At 42.1% G+C, this 21,614-nt stretch overlaps 1 protein-coding gene across 5 annotated transcripts in view; it reads left to right on the top strand.

Annotated features, from left to right (window-relative positions):
• The first annotated feature begins 1,394 nt into the window (after nt 1-1,394).
• Nucleotides 1,395-21,614, top strand: part of NDRG3 (NDRG family member 3) — a 57,763-nt gene continuing 37,543 nt past the window's right edge. For 3 of the 5 annotated variants that reach the window (XM_063172062.1, XM_063172061.1, XM_063172058.1), the window contains exon 1: nt 1,395-1,462. The gene's annotated coding sequence lies outside the window, so the exon portion shown is untranslated. Of the gene's footprint in view, nt 1,463-4,828; nt 4,933-11,152; nt 11,305-21,614 lie in introns of all 5 variants that reach the window. The other 2 variants (XM_063172059.1, XM_063172060.1) reach the window with 2 other exon arrangements.

The raw sequence follows: 21,614 nt of genomic DNA, 5'->3' as shown, positions 1-21,614 counted from the left end.
CCCTTTTCCAGCTGTGTTGCCCTTCTCTGGATAAACTCCAGCACCTAATCCGTGTGGACAACATTAAGGACTGTATTGACCAGCCACACTAGAGAGCCTAAAAGCAGCTTCCTGGGTGAGAGAGCCAGGACAATGATTTACAGTCGTGCGACAGGAAATTCCCCTCTTTCTACCTCTGTTCAAACTAGCTCGTCTAGTTTACATAACCCCTAAAAATGTAAACAGCAGTATTGATATTTCTGCTTATAGTGCCTGCACAAGTCCATGCTTATCTCCTCTTCCTTCCTCTCTAGCTCTTGGTAGCCCAAGCAAGTTCAGAGGTATTACAAAGAGCTGGAATTATGCTTGGTATTTGTGCAAGAAGGGGCAGACATTACTTGTCATGGTACTATTTAATGGCTTTTATATGAAAAAGTATCTTTACGAAACAAAAGTTAAATATATGTAATTAAAAAATTGTCCAATTAGAATAAGGTTGGTGGGGTGTAATACACATTGTAGGGGTGTGCCTAAAGGACAAGCTACTTAAAAGCCAAGGTCCATTCAGAGCCCAGCTGAGAAGGCAGAGCTGGAGGCAGGCACCTTCCTGTAAGTGAGGCAAGGAGGAGGGCACTGGGCTGAGGGGCAATGACACTTCCCAAGGCTGGGCTGGGGCTCCCAGGTGAGGCTGGCCTGGCCATTCGGTCCTCCCTGGGTATGCTCAGCTCCACCACGGGGCCATCTCAGCCAGGCTGGCTTGAACCCAGTGATCGCTGAGTGCACAGTTCTGAAGAGGGATCTCAAAGAAAATCCCAATCCTCGTAGGGAGGCACAGTCAATACAGCTGGCGTGGTCTGCCTGAACTGCTGTTTGCTCCAAGACTTGTTCAAGGGCAAAGACCACAGGATGGCACCAGAAACCAGGGCACAGGCTAGGTTGGGGAAATACCTCGATCTTAAATGTTTAGGGTAAAGCCCTACCGAGGGTAAGGTGAGAGGCCCTGGAAATGTCACACTACTCCGGGAAGGGAGTGCTTCCACTTGGAGACGCCCCTAGAAAGGGGGAAAGGCAGGAGGAGGTGGAGGATAGCACGCGGCCTCCGCGGAGCGCTGCCAGACAGGCAGCGAGCTTGCTATGGCACGGGTACGGCTGCGGCCCTCGAGCAGCGACGGAGGGACAGCCGTGCTCAGAGGAGTTCACCCTACCAAGCCACGGCAGCACCGGCGTGATCCCGAGCCCAAATGGCATGGCTCCGCCCGCGGTGCCCTCACGGCCGGGGCGGGGCCGGGACGGGCCCGGCGGAGCGCACAGCCAGGCGGCGCCATCTGCCGGCGGGAGGGGGAAGCTGCGAGAGGCGCCGCCCGAGGGCGGTGGGGGCGGCGCCATGTTGTTTGTAGTCGCGACCCCGCGCAGGGGCGGCTTCCGCGCAGGCGCAGAGAGCTCCGTGCCGCGGCGGGCGGAGTGCGGAGGTGCCGCGGTCCAGGTGAGTCCCAGGCCGGCCCCGCCGGGATCCCCCCCGCACCCGCGGAACCCCGCGGAACCGCTGCGGCTCCGAGACGCGCGGCTGCCCCTGGGCAGCAAGTGCCACGCGGCAGCGGCGGGCGGGCCGGAGTCAATAGTAGCCGCGCCCGCGGGCGCTGTGTGTCCCGCCGCGCCCCGGCGCCGGCGGGGATGATTTCACCGCGAGGAGGATTGGTGCCGCCGCCCCCCGCCGAGACGCGCCGCTGAGGGGAGGGGGGCTCAGCGCAGCCCGGCGCCGCTGTGAGGCGCCGGCCCAGGGACCCGCTCCCCCCGCAGGAGTGGGAAATGATCCTCGTCACGCCGGGCTGCGCTGGGAGTGGGGGAAACGCCTCGGAAGTGCCCGAGGTTATTGCGGAGATGGTTTTTTTCATGTAAATAACGGACAGGAGTGCGTCGGCGTTCTGCTTTGTTTCAATTTATAGCTTTTCTTTATGGTATTCAGATTTCAGAATTCTCGTTTGTATTATTTAGTTCGGACAACCCACACTGGATGTTTATCTTTAATTCGGCCCAGCCTTGTAGGGATATGAATGGGAAGGGAATAGCTTTTGAAGATTTTCGTTGGCTTGATACATCATATCTCTTTTTTCTGTTTAATGAATATTTTGTATTTAGTGTAAGTCACAAGGAGTAATTAAATACGTTGTCTCGAAATCAGAGGCTTCTGCTACCTCAAAGACAATCATTGTAAAGGGCGCTACAGAAGATGGGGTGTTACAGAAGAAGCGAGGCTGTGAGCCCTGTCCCGCTGCCCGGCGGCGCTGGGGGGGAGTTGGAGCCGCTGTGCGATGGTCGGGATAAAGTACAGTCACAGCAGGAATTGCCGTGAGGTTGTGGCTTGGTCACACGTGTGTTTGCTCCAGAGAGCAGGAACTGTCTGGTGAGGATCAGGGGGTTGTGTCTGGGAAATCCAGAGGAGTTTTTGTGTTTGAATACTGAGGTGATGAGAAGATGGGGGTTGCAAGTGGAGAGGAATGGAATACAAGTATGTAATGCTGCGTTGGACAGGGCACGGAGCAGACTGGCCTGGTGGAAGATGTCCCTGCCCGTGTCAGGTGGACTGGTATTGGGTGAGCTTTAAGGCCCCTCCCAACCCAGGCCATTCTATGAAGAATCTGGTTCTACTTTGTGTGTCAGGCATGCTTGTGAGTTTCCCATGGTCACAGGACTTGGAGGCTCATTGCTTTAGCTTCTGCTTTGCCTTGTCTGCAGAAACATTTGTCTTCCTAATGATGGAGCCTGGCAAACCAGGTGCAGCAGAGCATCAGTCTGTGGGAAAGAGCAGAAAGGTGATGTAGAGTGAGGGAGCTCAATTTAAAATTAACATGAAAGTTTTCTAGCACAATAATTTCCTTGGGCTAGGTGAGCAGACCTTACCAGATGTCTCACTTAGTGAACTGGGGTGGAGCACTGAAGAAGCGAAGTGATCAGTAAGATTCATCTGGATTATTGGCCCTTGGACTGGGAATTGTTGAGGGGACTCAAGATGGGCAATGACTGTTCCAATTTCAATTATTTATTTGGAATTTTGAGCCCTGTGTGGCACACAAAGTACCATGTCTTAGGGCACCAGCTTCATGTGCCTTATATTTGCCTTGTATGAAGGTGTTTGCAAAGGTAGAAGCTGGAAATATTACACAATGAAAATTAAACAATATTATGGAATTAAAATTATACAACTGCTCGAAGCAGCATTATTGGAGCCTGTAAGTATATTCCTGGCTACTCATTCTCCATCTGAGGTTAAAAATTAATTGAAATTAATAAAGGTGTTTGATTTGGATTTTTCTAATCTCATCTTCAGAAACCCTCCAGTGCTCCCATTTGCAGCTCTTATTTCACATTGGTCATACACAGTCCTCAGTGTTTTCCATTGGAAAGTGTAAGTGTAGTGGTACCTTTAGATTTCAGAAGTTTATTACATACAACATGTACTATGATTCCTTAAAGATATGCTAGAAAATCTTTTTAGAGATACTTCTGAGACTTCTTTTTTAAACATTCTTCTATTGTATGCTCAAAGCAAGCATTACAGCAAAGTAGTAACATATAGGTATTTCATTAAGATGCACAAAAATATAATGGTAGTATAGTTTAAGGCTGAAAATAAAAACAAAAAAGAAAGCAATTCAGCTTTAAATTTTGGGGGTGATTTTTTTTATGTGTAAGAAGAGACTAGGGGTTTTAATTTTTAATTACTTCATTGTCATTCTTACAAACAGTATCTTAGTTTCTTCCTGGAAAATGGCAAAGCCTAACCCTCAGTTCTGTTTCCATAGGCAGTGCTGACACCATAACCCTCCCTGAGCAGAGCTTATCTTGTGCTCATTGTGTCAGCTGTGTCTTGGATAAAAGTAAATATGTCAGTGCTGCCCATGTTGGGCACTGTGCAGGGCTGGCTCAGGCTGTTTCAGTCTGTGGATATGATGGCCTGGTTTAACCTGGGATGGTTCCAGGAGCCTGAGTGGTTTGGTGGCTTCCTTGTGTAACGTGGAAGGCAGTGGTCCTGTTAGGTGTCTCACTGCTCCTCAGTGGTTTCATGTTTATGTGAATGTGGTTTGGGAGGAATAACAAAATCCTGTGTTGCTTCTCTCTGGGCATTCTCAGTGTCCTGGCCAGTCCAGTCCATTGTAAAGCAGAGCAGTTGTGATTTGGTCCTGCTGTGGAAAGGGTTGGATAACTGTGCCTACTGCTGTGCAAAGCAGAATTGATGAGAGACTTCAATAACCTCACTTGGTTTTCAGGTCTGCTCTTGTAAATTCTGAATTACACATGGAATTTATGGATTTTTAATGACCTTATTGATCACTCACCATTTTCTATCTGGTCATATCCCATTGTATTCTGTGACTGGTATAGCAGCATTTATTATGGTAATCCAATGAGTGCTGTGGGAAGCATGGAAGGAATAGCTCTGTTTTCATTTGGCTATTGTCCTTTCCAGACTTGGATGCATTTCTGTATTTACAATGGGCCTACTTCCCCAAAGGGGTTTTCCTTATTTACGTAATATAAAACTAGGAGAGGTTATAAATGTAATGTTTAATTTTAAAGTAACCTTTACTATTTGGTCATATATAAACCAGACTCTCTTTGTAGTTAGCAGATGGACTAAAGATGTGTAGCTGCACTATTTTTTCTGTCCACAAGAGCTGGAATTGTGGCTTTTACCTGTGTGTTTGAACAGAGAAAGTAGGCCATCAGTTACTTCCTTTTCATCTCTGCTTTGGTGATGAAGCTGTGTGTTACATCTTAAACTGATCAAAAGACTGGCTTCCATGCCAAAGGGGTGGTCACATATTCTTGCTCTCTTTTGTACCACCTGCAGCATTTACTGAAGGTTTTCCTGACCCAGTTCAATTTGCTGAATAATCAGAGTACTAATCCAGCCCCTCTGTGTCCTCATCTCCCCAGAAGATCAGCTTTTGCCAGGTGAGTAAGCTGAGTGAGTTCAAAAAAGTTCTGAGGAGTACCAGAGACATAATTGATTTTTGTCATGTAAGAACACTGTTCTTTTCTAACAGTTACCAAAAAGAGAAGATCATAAGATCAGGATGTGTAATATAAACCTTTGCCTGATGGCCCTCCTGTCTCTTTGTCATTTGTAGGATATCAAGAGATAGATGTTGTTTGCTTTTATTTTGTTCATGATAAATGTATTTTTCTTCTGTGAACTAGCCCTTGTCTCCCATCCATTTAAATGTGAGGCACTGCCACATCCCAGGGGAGATTTTCCAGAGCACAGAATCACCTTGTAGGTGCTGACTACCTCTGTTTTGTTTTGAATTTGACAGTTGCTGGCTTCATTTCCTATCTCTTAGCTGTTGTATTGTTTGGACACAGTGAATAACTGATCTCAATTTACCTTCTCCATTCAGTTGATGATTTTACAGATTTCTGTTGTATGTCACTGCAGCAATCTCTGTTTCCAGGCAGAAGAACCCTAGCCTGATTGATTATTTCTCATTTGTATTTTCAAACCTTGTTTCCTTTTAAAAAAATATTTTCCTTTCCATTATGTTCTCTTGAAAGGATGGAGCAGGCACTGCATCCAGGATTTAAGATGTAGCCATTCTATATTTTTATATGGTAGTTTCATTACTAATAATTTTCTAACATTATTTTTTCATGTCTTTGAACTGATGCTTTAATCAATCTGTTGTGACTCCAGCAAGATTTTCTGAATGTTAATGGTCAGTTTGGAGCACACCACTCTATATGTGAAATAAGGACAATATATCTTCAGACTGGAACTTTATTTGTGCTAAACTTAATCTGTTGTTTTATTTCTCCATTATTACTCTCAGAGGGTTTTTCTGCAGATCTTCAGCCAGCCTTTCTCTTTGTTCTCGTAGAATAGCTTGTATCCTCAGGAGACTTTCACTGCTCCTTGCCCCTTTTTCTGGACTTCATGAGTACAGTGTGTAGTAGAGTGCTGCAAAAGGCTCTTTGCAGTCTCTCTCCCTGGGAAAATTGACACTTATGCCCCCCCTCTGTGCTTTCAGCTGCGTGTTGGTGCAGGCAGGGGCTCTCCCTCTCCGGGTTTTCTGGAGCTCTCTGGATGTTGCCTGTCCTGTGCCCTCAGTGAGCCCAGTCTGCAATCAGCTTGGGCTGAAAATGAGCCCAACAAATTACAAATTGATGCTGATTTAGTGGTGTTGTACTGGCAGTATACACACGTGGGGTTTAATTAGAATCAGTTCAGTCAGGTTAGTGCATATCTGTGCTTGCTGCTGCTGACTGAAACTGCGACCTTATGGGCTGGACTGCAGTCTGGTGTCTGTGCATGCACTTCCTAGTTCAGATGGTCCCATTTGATGCTGTAGTTAGATTAACACAGCTTGGTGTATGAATTACACCTAGATCCTAATTCAGTTGATTTTGTGACTGTGTCTTTGATGGTTTCTCTGTGCTGAGGCAGATAAACAGTCTGACCCTGGGTTAACCTCTGGAGTTCCTTAAACAAAGGCGCTGATTAAGGAAGGGGTTTAGTGCATTATGTAAATTAATGAGGATCTAGTAATACTTTTTATCCTATATATGGACTTTATTGTTATTTATTTATAAGCATAATAAATACTTTAAAAATATAACTGGAAATTCACAAATTTTGCTGCTGATACCCTTATAGTGTGTTCTAGAATTATGTGGTGTCTGTGTACATTTAAGTTTTATAAATACAAAGGACATAGATCTTTATTGAAATTTCTGTTCTCTAAATTGATTTTTCAGATGTGTTCTTGAAAATTTGCCTGGATTCTCCAGTACTGTTGTCACATGTAGTAGTTTTCTGCTGAGGGTTTTTTTGGTCCGTTTTTGTGTGGAAACTGAAGTTAGGTGCTTGTGTTTTTAACAGTTTCTTTTGGCTGTGGTAGTTTTGGCTACTACTTAGCCAGTAGAATCTGGGGGTGGGGGAATGGTTTCAGGATGTGAAGGTTATTTCTACCTTTGCCTAGGTAGAAAGAAAAACTTGATTTGTGTAAGTGTGTAGTTTAATGATTCAGATTGGAAAAGGAGAGCTTGTTTCCAGATGGCAGATGTGACTTGGGGAGTGGTTTAAGTCTGCTTTTCTGTTCTGCCAGCTCACATGCTGCGCGGTTTGTCTCTGCCTTGGTGGAGAACTAATTCAACAGCGCTGGGAGTGCTAGGCAAGGACTGGCTGCTCAGTTGACAAAGAAGTGGTTTTAATCATTGTATAAGAGCTCTACATTTGCTATTTTGCTTATGCAGTTCATTCTGATATGGTTTTCCAGAAAGAAATACCCCTTGTTACAAATTAAACTTCCTTTCTCCTTTAGTTTGGTTGAAAAGGTTATCAAATACATATCATATGGCCCTCAGGAAAGGCAGTTAAGATTTTTTTTTTTCTCATTTTACAATGTCTTTGGGCTTGATCCATTGGCTGACCTAAAGAAAGGCATAGAGTTTAGTGAAAATCTTCATGTGGATTAGCTCAGCCACAGAATGAAACTCTTCTTTCCTGACATGTTTTAAGTAGTTAATTGGAAGCATTCATTATTGGGGTAAAAAAAAGTCAGTGAGATTTCTTTTTATTACTTCTAGCAGTAGGTGGATGGAACACTCACCGGGTATTCCTGCCAATTCATGTTTATTAAACAGTCTGTGAGGTCACTGGTCCGTGAGTGGCCTCTCTGCTCCATCCCCACACAGGTGAGCATGGTCAAGTGCCTGTGGGGGTCCAGGACTGCTTTGGAGTTGAGAGCAGAACTGAGGGACCACCAGGCTGCTGGTTCAAAGTGAGGGCATTATTCAGCATTTTAAACTCTGCAATGCCTATATCATGCAACCACTGTAGCTGCTGCTGTGGTGTTGTAAGAAACATAAGGAAGTCGTTGTTGCTTAGGAAATTTTCCATCAGGATGTCTCCTTGGTGAGTCCTTGGCTTGCCTGTGTTACCTGTGGTGCTGGGCTGTTGCCTGGGTTGTGTCCCTGGCTGTAATGTGACTTGGTAGTGTCGGGCACCACGCTAATTTGTGCTGCTCTGCTGTAGAACTGAATTATTGTAACTGAGGAGTTGGCATGATTTAGGGCTCTCAACTGACGTTTTTCAGTTACTAACCTGTCATTGCCAAGATTTTGGCACAAATGTCTGAGTTGCAAAAGGGCTGGACTTTTCCAGCAGAGTGAATACAAAAGCACAGAGGGGGCTGTAGCTTTGTATAAAAAGAGCTAATGGAGTAGTTCAGGTCATCTTTGCTTAGGTGTCATTCTGTTGTTTCCCACTGCCACACTGAAGAAAAAGCAAGGCCTCCACCACAGGGAGGAGCAGCAATATGGGCTGTGTGCTGTAGAGATCCAGGTGTAGCTCAGCCTGGGAATGCTGCCATATCTGGTGGGGGTCTTGACATAAGAGAGTAAAGGTTTAAAATATTTTTTTTGCCACACTGAGCAGAGCCATTGTCCAGATATTCAATACCTTTTGGACACTTAATTTCTGCATTTGTAACTGCTTTAAATAGACTTGGAGTTCATGGCTATCCTGCCCCTGGACTCAGTTGTGGGGTTGACCACATGAGGTAGGAGCCAGAGACAAGTTGCCTGTGATTTCAAGGGATCACAAAGTTTTTCTAAGCTTCTACTAAAATGCCCCAAACAACTCAAAGTATTTGCTCCTGCCAGCCAAGCTTCAGGAAGCACCTCTATGCATGGGTGAGCTCTGTTGCTCTCCAAATGCTTTTTTTCTGATCTCTTCAACAGCAGTTCAAATCTTAAAAATATGAGCATTTCTCCTGTTTCGAACATGCAAAAGAGTTATTTATGTGGGATTGCAAAGTGTGATGCTTGCAGTTGGAGAAGATTTTGAAAAAACTTGAAGCCAGATTGTTTTTTGTTGTCCTGGTGTTTGAATATGTGCTTGTCTGGATGTATTGCATGTGGTCAGAGGATCTGTGACCGGACTCTTTGGTCACAGTAATTGCTGACTGATTTTTTGTGGCTGTGCTCCAAGGGAAGGAGACATCTCAGGTCTGTGATGGTTACTCAGAGGTGTTACTTGCTTTAAAAATAGTTGACTGTACTGCAGCACTCCCTGTCACTCAGCCAGTGTTCCAGTTCTCAACCCGGACCTGCAAGGAAGTTAAAAGCCTTTGCTGATCTGATTTCCTTGGGGGCCTATCCTGGTTCTTCTGAAGTTCTGTGGTGGCATTCTCGGAAGCATAGAGGTGGAGGTGCAGGCATAAAAAATGCTGTCATACTTGCTTGCCACCACCCCCCCCCGCCCAAATCTTACTTTCTGATATATTGATACTTTGGGTGGAAAATGGAAGATTTTTTTATGATTTAGTGTTTTAGTTATTGGACTGAATGATCTTAGAGATGTTTTCCAGTGTTAAGGACATGCCACCTTTCTGGTTCCTCTCTGGCCTGAGATAGTCATAGCAAAGTAGTAACAGAGACTTTTGTGCCTTTCTTAACCAAATGTTTTTTACTGGTTTTATTTGTTTGGTCTCCTGTTGATGTTGACTATGTCTTCATTAATTATTTGTAAATGCATAGGAATGTTGGCAATAGTTTCTGAATTTTAGGTAGCCTGACAGGCCTGTATCCAGGTATTTGAGCAGTTCTTGAAATCTGGGAAACAACAGTGTCAACACCAGGGCTGCCTGGTCACGTGGACTTCAGAAGCTTCAAAAGAATAATGAACCCATCAAGCCCTTTGGATAGTGATGGAGCTTACACTGTGAGCAATGGTTTTGATGTGACATTTGGTAGTAATGGCCTAAATGAAGTGTTCTCAAGGGGGATTCTAGGCTGCTATAATTATATGTATGCTACACTCACACCAGTATAAAAATGTCTTTAAAACTATTTGCAGAGCTTACCAGTTGGTTTCTCAGGAGGGAGGGTCTGGTGCCTGTTCCTCGTGAATGCATTCCATTTCTGGCAGTTGTTTTAGGTGTTAGATAATTATATTTCCTTACTGAACATTGTTTAAGGAGTCTGCCATTTTGCCTTTATTTTATTTATTTATTTATTTTTTAAACTGTGGTATCCTGAAGGAAGCAGAATTTCTGTAGGAATTTCAGCAGCGCTGGGAGGCAGCATAGAAGCAGCTTTTGGGAAGGGACAGTGAGCTCAGTGCTTGTGTCTCTTGATGCTGAGCTTCAGGAAATGTCCTCAAGAGCTGGTTTGATCTGGGGAAAAAACTTACTTCTTTTTTCCTTCTTTAAAAACATGTTTTTGAGGTTGTGAAACAAGCCCAAGACAGCCTTCAAATGCCAGCTTTGGAAATTGTGCTGCATAGGATTTCTCAGACAGATGGAGACATTCATTGAGTATTTTATTATCTTTTTTTTTGTCAGTAGTAGAAGAGTAATGCTTATTTTTCCTTGGGCCTTATAAAAGATAAGTGCTTTTTCCTCTCTTGACTTCAATTGTTTTATTTTTCTTTAATAAAGACAGGAGTTTCTTAACAATAAAAGTAATAAAACAGTCAGAGAAGCCTGTGCTCCCTTTAAAAAAAGGAAGAAATAAGAAATAGGATAAAGTTCCTTGTATGGCATAGTAAGCTATGAAGAAATTAGAATTACAGTAGAATAGAAATATGAATTTTAAACTGTGTATAAATGCAGGAGAAATACTGTCAGTACTTCATTTTCATAAAATAAGTGTTTAGGCACATATTACTCAGCCATTTAGGCAGGTTTCCAGAATATGAATCTCTCTGCTTTCTCTCATTGGTAGATAGTAGTTCTTGGGGAAAAAAATTGGAATGGCTTAAAACACATTGCACCAGAAAGCTTAATTTGTTATCTGATCATAATTCTCTGAACTGAAAAGTGTTGTAATACAGATATCTTGCTTTCCAATAGTTTTATTCACTAATGTGATATATTAATGTTTTCTCAGATCTCTAGTCTTCAACTGTTCTGGGCAATGGATTGATTATAGACATGGCACTTATGCTGCTCTTTTTATCCTAAATGAACTGCTTATGCAGAAGCCATCATCAATCACCTTGTTGGCCCAAAAATTACTTAAGCAAAAACAGTCTTTGTATTGTCAAAACATTCAGTAAGGAAAAGCTGACAGAGTTTAAATCCTGATCTTTAAACATTTCATTTAGTGAAGTCTGAAGTATTTTTAGCCTATCCTTAATCACTAGACTCACATTTTCTTTTGTGTTTTTAAGGAAACACCAAGGTTTTGAGCAGCAGTGATTCCAGGGTCTGGGACCTCAGCTTTCAAGACTGGCACTTACCTTTCCATCCATCAAGGAACTTGTTCCATGCCCTTGGTCTCTGCTTCCCTGCAGCAGGGTTCAATAACCTGTGTGGATCAGAGGTACAGGGAAAGCCAGGTTGTGGGGAGCAGAGGTGCCTTCCTCCTAGCATCTTCTGACGCCTCTGAATCTTGGGTGCAGTTGCAGTAGGAGGGGGATTTCTTTCTCTTGTCTGGCCAAGCAGACAAGGCCTGCAGTGGTTTCTGAGCAACTATGAGAAAGTTCCATCCTTATTTCACTGGCATGCCTGTATACTGCTAATTTTTAACAATCACATTTTAACAGCTGCTGCTTCTTCCTCTGAGCACCTACATTAACAGAGTCACCCCAATCTGTGTGGTGCTGTGCTGTTTCTCTCCTGCAGTGGCTTGATGAAGAGCCATGACTTTTATTACTGCTGATTGCATAGTAGAAGGTAGAAAACAGCTTTCAATCAATGATGGTGAGGGTTCTATTTTCTTCCAAGCTGTCTGCAGAGGCATTGCAGGGGAAGTAGCCTTGGAGCTTTTACGTCTTTCTTGGTTTCTTCCCTGATTACGTCTTCATTTGGAGGAAAATCAAAACATTTAATCTCTAACTGAGGTGAATGTTTAACAGGAGTGTATCACGTGCCACTGTATTGAGCTTCAGTGGAAATTGTTGATCCCTTCATTCAATGCAAAGTTATTTCACACTGACTCAAAAGATCCCAAGAGAAACAAGACTACTTAATTCCAATGTGTGGTTTGGTAAAGGAATTGCAGAAAAAAAAATTGTGTTCCTCTGCCAAACATGAGGTTCAGATAGATGGAAGGAACTGGTCTCTGACTTCACTGTATTGAGTAATATTGACATAAGAAGCATTGCCTGAGGGGTCCAAGAAGACCAAGAGTACAGCCTAGAAAGAGATAATGATGAACTTACTCAACTAAACCAGATCAAGCCATTGTTTTGAAAAGAAATGAATGCCTGAGCTTGTGATGATTCCCTCTGCACCGTTTGTTTCATCAAAGCTCTTGGACAAGGAGAGGAGAGGGTAGGATTTCTCTGCAGTGGATGGATACTTTCTCTTTGCAGCTCCTAATGTAGCTCATACACGAATGGAGCAAATGTACATGAAAGGGCTAATTAAAAAAAAAAAGTTGTAGTCAACTTGAGGTCAAGAGAGAAGTATATGAGCATTAGATTTAAAATTATGTAGTAAAATATTTTTAATGAAATTCCCAACTCTGGGAGTGATGGGGGAAGCAGAGCATTATGTCAAAGGTTGCATAAACATTTATGAAGGTTTGTGGCAGCATTAAGGCACACTTCCAAAGAGAAACTCTGATAGATCTCCCTGAGGAAGTCCTATAAAGCAGTAAAATCATATGAATAATCAACACTGGAGCCCATTATCAGCATAATGAGCAAACTCTTGAGTATAAGAGAACTAGAAAAGAGAGAGGGAGGTGATGAGAGATCAAAGGCATGGAATTGGAAGAAAGGAGACGTTAAACGGTTTAGGACTTTGCTCCTCAGAAGGAAGCCACTGGGAGGACAAAGGGAAGTAGTAAAGCTTTATGAAAGGGTGACTAGTGCAGGAGGTGAGTGAAGAATAATTGGCATTTCTGAGACCATGAAGACTGTTGGGACATCCAATAAAAATATAGCTATAAATCAGACAGATGGAAGATCTATTTTATACAGTGTTTTCACAATATTAACCATTGCCAGAGAATGATGTGGAAGCCAAAAGCACAGAGAAGTCAAAGTTAGAAAAAGAAACTGAAGACAAGTGACATTTATTTGTATCAATAAACATACATTATCATAGTTAGCTCTGAGGAAACATGAAAAAAATCCTGTGGCACTAAGTGAGAAAGCAGCATTTTAAATTCAGCAGTGATGTAATGTGGCTGGACAACAGCCCCCACTGTATGTGTACAGTGATGAGCTCTGAATTGGTTTTCCAGTCAGAGGCAGAACTGGGGTTTATAATAGGCAGCTCTATCAAAATATTATCTTATTGTTTAGAAAAGCAAATTGAAGGTTAGATGCTTGTGGAAAAATAAGTGATCAAACTAGGAAACAGTGGTGTGTAAGCTCACAATGCAGCTGTGTTGAGTGCTGCATGAGTTCTAGTCCCATCGCCCTCAAAGACCCAGTGAAACAGGTAGAGATTCTGAAAAGGCTGATGTGAATGATCAAAGGTGTGCAATGAATTCCTTGTAAAGAATAATAAATAGATCAAAGCTCTTCACTTTCAAAAAGATGTCTTTGAAGAGGATATGATGCAAGTACAGTCTTAGCAGCATGGCATGTATGTGAACCCATTATTCATTGTCTCTTTTGATAAAAAATTTTAGACCACCAAATGGAAATAGTGGGTTGCAGGCTCAAAACAAAGTGAGATATTTCTAAAGTGGGAGCAGGACTTCCTCCTTTCTCTTTGGCATCAAGACTTTAATCTGTTGGAACAATTTCCTGGATTTAAGCTGATTTATTCTGCAGTTAACACTTCATCAGAATGCTGTTCATGGGGCTTTGTAAGATTAGCTTTAGAGCTCTGTGCACAAGAGAAATCCTTTCAAATGGTGGAGTAGGTATATGCAGCCTGGCAGGCTAAAATGGCCCCTCTGATCAGTTTTCATTGGGAAAATCAGTACAACTTCTCAACAAAATATTATAGTAGAAACACCCAGTAAAGTCAAATACAGTTCCTGCAGCTCAGGACATTCAGCCTCACCTTGTGTGTGGTGTTTTCAGGTTGTGGTTGGAGTATTAAAACATCTGTGACAGCAAGACCTAATGTACCCTCTTTGTCTGATCATTAGCTGGCATGGTGGCACTTTCTTACGCTGTGGTCGTAGTTCCAGCTGCCTCTACTACAGAAATAATACAACATTAAAATACCAACCAGTTGCAATAGCATTGTTTTCATATTGCTCCACAGGAGTTAGAAAAGCAGGTGGTTTTGGATTCATGGAAGCTGGATATGGCTTCAGTGTGCAGGTACTATTTATTTGCTGTTTGTCACCTATGCTTTGTTATGTTTGCATATTTATTGGCAGAATTAATTTCTTGCAGTTTTAGGCTGATGTAGCAGCTTGCTAAGCACTTCTTTACTGAATTGTAAAGACAGACTTCACTAACTTAAACTCATAAAGTACTCAAGTGAACTGTGCTTTTCAGTTGTGTTTAATATCTGCTCCTGACCTGCAGAAGGGCATCTAGTCACAGAAGCATGTCATTATTTCCAGTTCATTAAATAAAAGCTATAATCTGCAAATCCTTGAGATATTTGGAGTTTGAAAGAGTAGGGACTGGGGTGGTGCAGTCTGCTGGTATTGCTGAGCTAGCCCCTCATGGTCACTTGTGCTGGCATATGGTCTCAGGAACCTTGTGTCTCCCTGGGGACACCTTGCTCCTGACTCTTGAGGTGCTGAGGAAATGTTCAGTGGTAAGGTGAGTTACTATCATTTTACTTTTAAAATGTTATTATGATCCAGAGTAATTGAATTGCTGAGGTTTCCCAGACAACTAAATGCCCTGTGCTCTGTGGGTGCTTTCAGACCTCTCCACTAGTCAGCTTAAGCTCATTAGCTGGAATTGCTGTGGACAAGGCTCAAAAGAGTACCCATGCTTTGGTTCCCTCATGGTGGCTTAAACAAATATGACACTCTTTACAACTGGGTTTGGCACCTGATTGTACCACAACTCACCTGACTAATACTGTCTTTCTTACATCTTATGGTGCGATTACCCTTCTTCAGAACATTTTAAATATTTTCTGAGGATTTTTTTAGATACCCCAACTATAACACTGCAATACTGGACATGGGGTATATAATAATACAGCTGCCATTTTGCAAAAGGATATGGCAATGAAGCTTGGAAAGGGAGGAAAAAAGAGTAATGTTGGAATGTTGGAGTGAATAAAATCAATACAGAAGTAACTAGGGCTTTCATTTTACATCTAAGATGCCTGCATCAGCTTAAATTCTGTTTAAAGGTTAATATGGGAGAAATGTGCAAGTAATGTTATGGAAAGGAAATACTACACCAAGTAGAAGTATTTGGTAATTTCTCTCCAGGTGAGTGTTGGCAAGCTAGCCTGTCTGTAGAGAAGATTTTCGTCAGGCTTTTTTAGGGTTGAGGCTGGTGTTCTTATCCTTGCTGTTTGCCAAGGGCATTGGAAAGTTCCATCTCTGGACAGCATGTGTGGGCAATGGGAGTTGTGACTGCTCAGAGCTGTTCAAATGGTCTGTCAGAGTTAGTTTTTGATAAAATCTTCAGAATGTGCTACTTTATATTGCATATTTGGGGAGTTTTTTTATTAGTGGGGTGAAAGAGTGATTCTGTAATAATAGGTCAAGCTCTTGATAATTTTTGTGTCTCAAGGAAGAAGTCTCAATATTTCATGGGTGAGGCTGCCTTACTGTTTTTCTGCAGCACAAAGTGTGAGAATAAATAACTTCTGTGTTTACAAGGAACAGCAGTGTTTCAGTGCACTGGGGAAGAAGCTTCTGCAGGACTCAGGAGAGACAGACACTGCCTGAAGTACAGATGGATGTACAAGCAAAGGGGAATTATTGTCAGGTGCTCTTCTTTTCCTTTATCCTAGACATTTGCTCTTGAACTGAATCAGACTGATGATGCAATACTCAGATCTTGCACAGTTCTTCACATGTTCTTTTTCTGGAAAGTATTGAACATTTTTCAGAGTTGGCAATCAATTTAATATTAAGCCTGTTATTTTGATATATTAACATCTGCCCTGAAAAGCTTACCAGGAAATTAATTTCTGCTCCACCTATGCCTTTAATGTGAAGTATCTGAGTTGACTCATTAATTATAAAACAGTTTTAGAAAGGGAATTTTTAAATTCTTCTGATGTGTTCATTTTAATTTTTCTTTTTATTCTGGCCTGTGATATTTTCAGGTTAAAAATCTCATTGATTATACCACTTGCAGCAAAGGAAATTCCCGTTGGATAAAAGGAAACTACTTTTGCAATTAGAATGGTATGTAATGCTAGGATCTACATCCTTAGAGATTTTTAAATCTATAAGGCCCTGAACAACTGGATCCAGCTTTGAAATGACTCTTGCTTGGAGAGTAATCACTCCTCCAGAAATCTCTTCCAGCTTCTATGGTTCTGCAATTGCATCCAGGTCCCATAAACAGAAACCTTGCCCATGTTCCTGCTGTGCTGTCCTTACCTGCAAAAGAGGCTGTGATCAGGCTTCTGAGAAACTTCCTCTTAATTCTTAACTGAGGAACTAGTTTTAGACTTGGGTGTAGTCAGCTTTTTCCTTCATTGTTGCTTTGGTGTGGTGCATCCTCATCTCATGCTGATTTCTAGGGGATGAAATCAGGAATTGATCTGCTGTAATCAAGTCTTTCTAAACACGGAGGGGTTAAGCATTAAACCCATGTGATGGTCCACCTTTATTCAGGACTAGAGTATTAGAACTAAATAAATTGTATTGAGATCTTCAGTTAGTTTTGAAAGAAGTAAAATCTTCTGGGGGTCTGTTTACAATAACTGCACATCCTAGTTGGAAATTGCCCTTGGGATAATGGATTTCCGTTGTAAGATCTGTGATGTGAAACTGTCTTAAGCATGTGAATATTTTCTATATTCCAAATGCACCTAACTGAATTTCACTTAGTAGGAACTATCTTAACTTGCACTGTTAAAGTAAACTCTGACTTGATCTAACCCATGGAATTTGGTGTGGAGAAGTTTGGGTAAGGAAAAAAGAAGCTACTGCTTTTACCTGGTAGATATTGCAGCAAAAGCTATACAGATTCAGCTTACCTTTCTAAAAACTGCTCTTTTTTTTTTGTATAAGTTGTTTACCCAGTTCAGTTCACACAGTAGATAGCTTTGGTTTCTCATTTTGATTACTCAGATTTTAACAGGAATTGATGTGGGGGTGAATGAGGAAAGGGAGGGAAAGAAGGATGGAGAAAAAGGGAAAGAGAAGTTCTGTTAGCATTTTAGGAAGGCAAGGGCTTGGATCTTAGAAGTATAGGAGGATGTGCCTGCTGTACTTTTGTAGATCTCAGGCAGTAATGACCAGAGCTTTTGCAGGAACAGCTTAACTCACAAGCAGCCAGAACCAAGAACATCCACTGGAAATCTAGAGAGCAAATTGGGTTTGAGTGAACATGCAACCTGGTGAGTAAGTCAGTTTCCTCCTTAGGCCTATCTGACAGAATTTGGGAAGGTGTGTTTGGTACAGAGTGCCACCCGCCTTTGGCTTCCAGCTGCTTGCAGAAAAGCATTTCTTATTTTATGAAAAACATCACTTGCAGTTTTATAACTGACTTCAAACACAAGTCATTTTTATGAGCGATGTTTGGCTTAAGTAGCTGGTGTTTTCTGTTCTGTGTTTCTGTTGTATTTATGCATGTGTTTGCAAACTGCCCCTGTAATTTGTAAGGGAGGATGCTTACAGTGGCTGAAAGAAAATGTGGTCCATTGCTGCATCAGAATCACAACCTGCTTTAGGTAGGAAGGGACCTCAAACAACTCATTTCAACCCCTTGCCATGGGCAGGGGCACCCTCCACTAGACCAGGTTGCTCAAAGCCCCCTCCAGGCTGGCATTGCACTTCAAGGGGTGTTTCTACCCTCTGTGAAATAAGACATTATTGCCTGGTTTATCAAAAGGCTTCTATCCATTTCAGAAACTTATAACATAAATGTCCATGCTGATGTGTGCTCAGGTATTCATTTATAGCCCTAGTTACTTGTATCCACAGAGGACCATAAAGACTCTAATGAGTTTGTGAATGTATTTCCCTACCCTTTTGTATGTGATCCTCAGCTCAGACTGCAGGATTTGAAGGCAGTTCCAGAGGTCACTCACTGTATGTCTGGTCCTCATTACATGAGTTGGTTCTAATGTTTATGTGACTATCTGATAAGCTGTTTCAGCTCACTAAACCAGCAGAAAGCTAGCCTGGCAAAAAGTCTGCATTACACTTGCTCATGTTGCAGTCAAGCATGCCAGACCCCAAGGCAGGGTTTGGGTTGTGGCTGCAAGGGGATGGAGCAAAGGAGAGAGCTTAAGGGTTTGGGTTTTCTTTCAGAGGCTATGAGGTGAAACTAATTCCTCTATATGTCCTGAACTAATACCCTACAACAAGGTGACTCAATTTAGCAAAATTAGAGTTCTGTCCTGTGTTCTGTATACAGTCTATCTAGATGGATTAGATTTATCATACCCTGAAGTAAAGTGCAGGCCCCTGCATATCATCCAGCAGTGTGTCCTGAGCATGTACTTTGTCTGCTCTCTGATGCAGGTGAAGAGCTAACGCTGCCTAGGCACATGCTTTCTTACAATCCAACCTCAAATTGAAATACTTGATAGATTTAGAAAAAAAAGGTGGCACACAAGGAATCTTTTCATCAGTCAGTTCACTGATCCAGGTGAAAGGTAGCCCTGGAAAAAACACATGAGAGAGAGAATAAAGAGATCTGATTTGCCATGTTACAGCATAATCATCAGCCTGGTGCAAGGGAAGGAGAGGGAGAAAGTTCTCTCTGGTGTGGGGAGGACAGGAGCATCCCTTTTGGCAGAAACTCACCGTTGTTCTAAATGAGTAATGAAATTACCTCCTGAATTGGTCTGTCGTGTATCCATTACTGTTTTTAACTGTGCTAAGTGGAGTTGCCTCTCCTGGCCAGCTGCCTCAGGAGGGACATGCAATTCAGCCTGACATAAACAAGGATGTTTTCTGTTTGGAAGCAAATTCACAGACTGGAAATTCTGGAAGGGACAGCTGTATGCAGTCATAATGAATCTGAAGTAATGGCACTGATACTTGAGAAGAGGTTGTCCTTCAATGGCACAGGATAGTCCTTTGCCTTTTTAGGAAAGAGCTTGTTCTGAGAAGCTCAAGGAGCAGTACTGCATGCATAAGAGGATTATTTTATTAATGAAGAAGGGATAAAAGGCATGTAATAAAAATCTTATTTTAGTAATTTATTTTTCATACAACATGGTCTTAAAGTTTGTGTTGGTCCTGTGAATGCCCCTTTTGCAAGCAGCCTGCAGCTAGAGCAGGCTGCATCCCAAGACTTATGTTTGTCTTCTATGTTTTTTGATATTCTGATTAACCATCAATATTTCATATTGAACAATACTTATTTGCTGTGATAAAACTTATGGACTCTCCCATGTCCACCATAGTGGATAGCTTGAAATTGGAGCTGTTCAAGTGTTTGATCAGCTTTTGCCTGCAAGCATACTACTTTCTGATGGCCCAAAATTTTTTTTCAAGTTTGAGTGAAGAAAAAAAGCTGCAAAGACACTGGAAGTGATTTAGATGTATATACATGCACAGCACAGTGGAAGGCTGTGAAGAAGCATTTGTGTCTTCTTAGCTGCTGAGGAGCAGAATTATTTGTTCTTCCTGAACTTTGCATGTGTCTGTGATTATTTTTAAGTTTGGTTTATCCAGACTGCACATATATTTGTGTGTGTATGTATATATATGTATTACCCTGTTCATGCCAAGGGATCACCTTCACCAGTGAATACATTACTATGTTGGGTTTAGGTTGTACAATTTATATATTTGAGTGAACACAAAGTTTAAAAGAAAGTTACTCTACAAATTTTCTTGTGCATTTGATTTCAATATTTTTCTGCTGTCCCAGTAGCACTCCACACAAATGAACTAAAAAATATCAATCTAAATTGCATTAGAAAATATGAAAACTGAGGTCCAGATAATTCTTTGTTCAGCTATACAATAACTTAAATACTGGTTCCTCACAAGACAGCAAGAAGGCCCAGTTTGGTGGAATGGTTATATTATGGAATGGTTTGTGTTGAAAGGGCCCTTTAAGTCCACCTTTCACTAGACCAAGTTGTTCCAAGCCCCATCTAACCTGGCCTTGAGTCACTGCAATTTAATGTTTAGTAGCCAGTGAAAATGCAACCTTTTCAGTAAGATAAATAAAATGCAAAATCAGCATTAAATTTCAGTAAATTGAAATGTGGTATTTAATGATAAAAATTGTTATTCAAATCTCATTTAAACAGATTTCCAATCCACCTTGCTCTGGAGTGCTTTACTTTGCTCAATGCAATATGTATTCACGTTTGATTAATTTTTTTTCACTTAAAGTGTGAAAACACAGTTGATCAGTAGGAAGCATGGCTGAAATGAAGCAGAAACAAGCTTGAAAATAAAACTGCAGAGGAAATAGGGCATGTGGCGGAAAACAGCCAGATTTCATCCTAAGCTGCTTAAAAGCATGTTCCTGCTGAAGACAGTGTTTTCCCCACTTGCCATGAGTGGGTGTGTGCTGGGGAGCAATTAGTTCAGCTGCACATAGTGAGTGCTGAAGGGTGGGGACACAGGACAGGGAGGAGATTGCAGGAGCAGAAAGTGCTGTGGATGCCTCCATAGTGACACTGCTGATTGTTTTGATTTGGGCAAACATGTAGCCAAAACGCTCAGGAGCCCTCACCGGTGCCTGGGTGGGACATCCTGAACTACAGGGCTGATGGGAGTAGTTAACCCAGAAGACAGAAAGCATCTTGGAACAGATCCATTTGAACATGTCCTTCACCACGAAACTGGCAAGAAGGTCTCTGTGGTTTAGTCTGAGCTCTGTGGGCTCTGACACTGGCTAACACTGGTGTTGCTTTAGTGGGATGCCACTGGGCAGCAAAGGACATAGAACATCTTGTGAGTAACGTGACTTGTCACAGCTGCAGCTAATTTGAACAGATAAATTTGGCCATAACAGAAACCCATTTTGGCTAGCCTAGTTTGTTACAGAGGTAAACAAGTTCCTGGGTAAGGCAGTGATAGGTTGGATTGGAGCTTGAGCTGAGGACCCCAGGCAATCCCATTCAGTCCTGAATGCAGACCTATCATTGCCAGTGAGATCTTGACCAATCAGGTGTTCAACTGCAGGAATTTGGAGCCCCCTGTAAAAGGCTTGTCCATCAACAAGTATTGGCTGTTGTCTTGGACCCTTGGTGCACTCAGTCGGGTGCCTGTCTCCAGCACTGCAACCCTAACATAATAATGGTGGTAACAGTCACAGCTTATTTCATTTGCAAAGCCATTTACAAGGGATACCATTATCAGAAGAGACTTTTTCAAAGACAATAATTTACACAATTTTCATCACAGAAATTTCTCATTCCAGTTTATATCCTGGGTGTCACCTCTCTAAAACTTCTTGGACTGTCCTGTATAGGGGAGCTCAGCATAGTTCTGTTTTCAGGGGCACTGATCCAGAAAATGTAAAACACTTAAAGGCTTTAATAGCATTCTTGCTTGATCAGCCCTATAGTCAATCCCTGATAATTCAGGCATTCGGCAGGAACAGTGTCCTTGTTGCTGAGCTCAGTTACACCCATAGCAGTATGACA

Source organism: Melospiza melodia, chromosome 19 (genome assembly GCF_035770615.1).
Source record: "Melospiza melodia melodia isolate bMelMel2 chromosome 19, bMelMel2.pri, whole genome shotgun sequence".
Lineage (NCBI taxonomy): Eukaryota > Metazoa > Chordata > Aves > Passeriformes > Passerellidae > Melospiza > Melospiza melodia.
The sequence above is the reverse complement of the archived record's forward strand: the minus strand, read 5'-3'. Positions and strand labels throughout refer to the sequence as shown.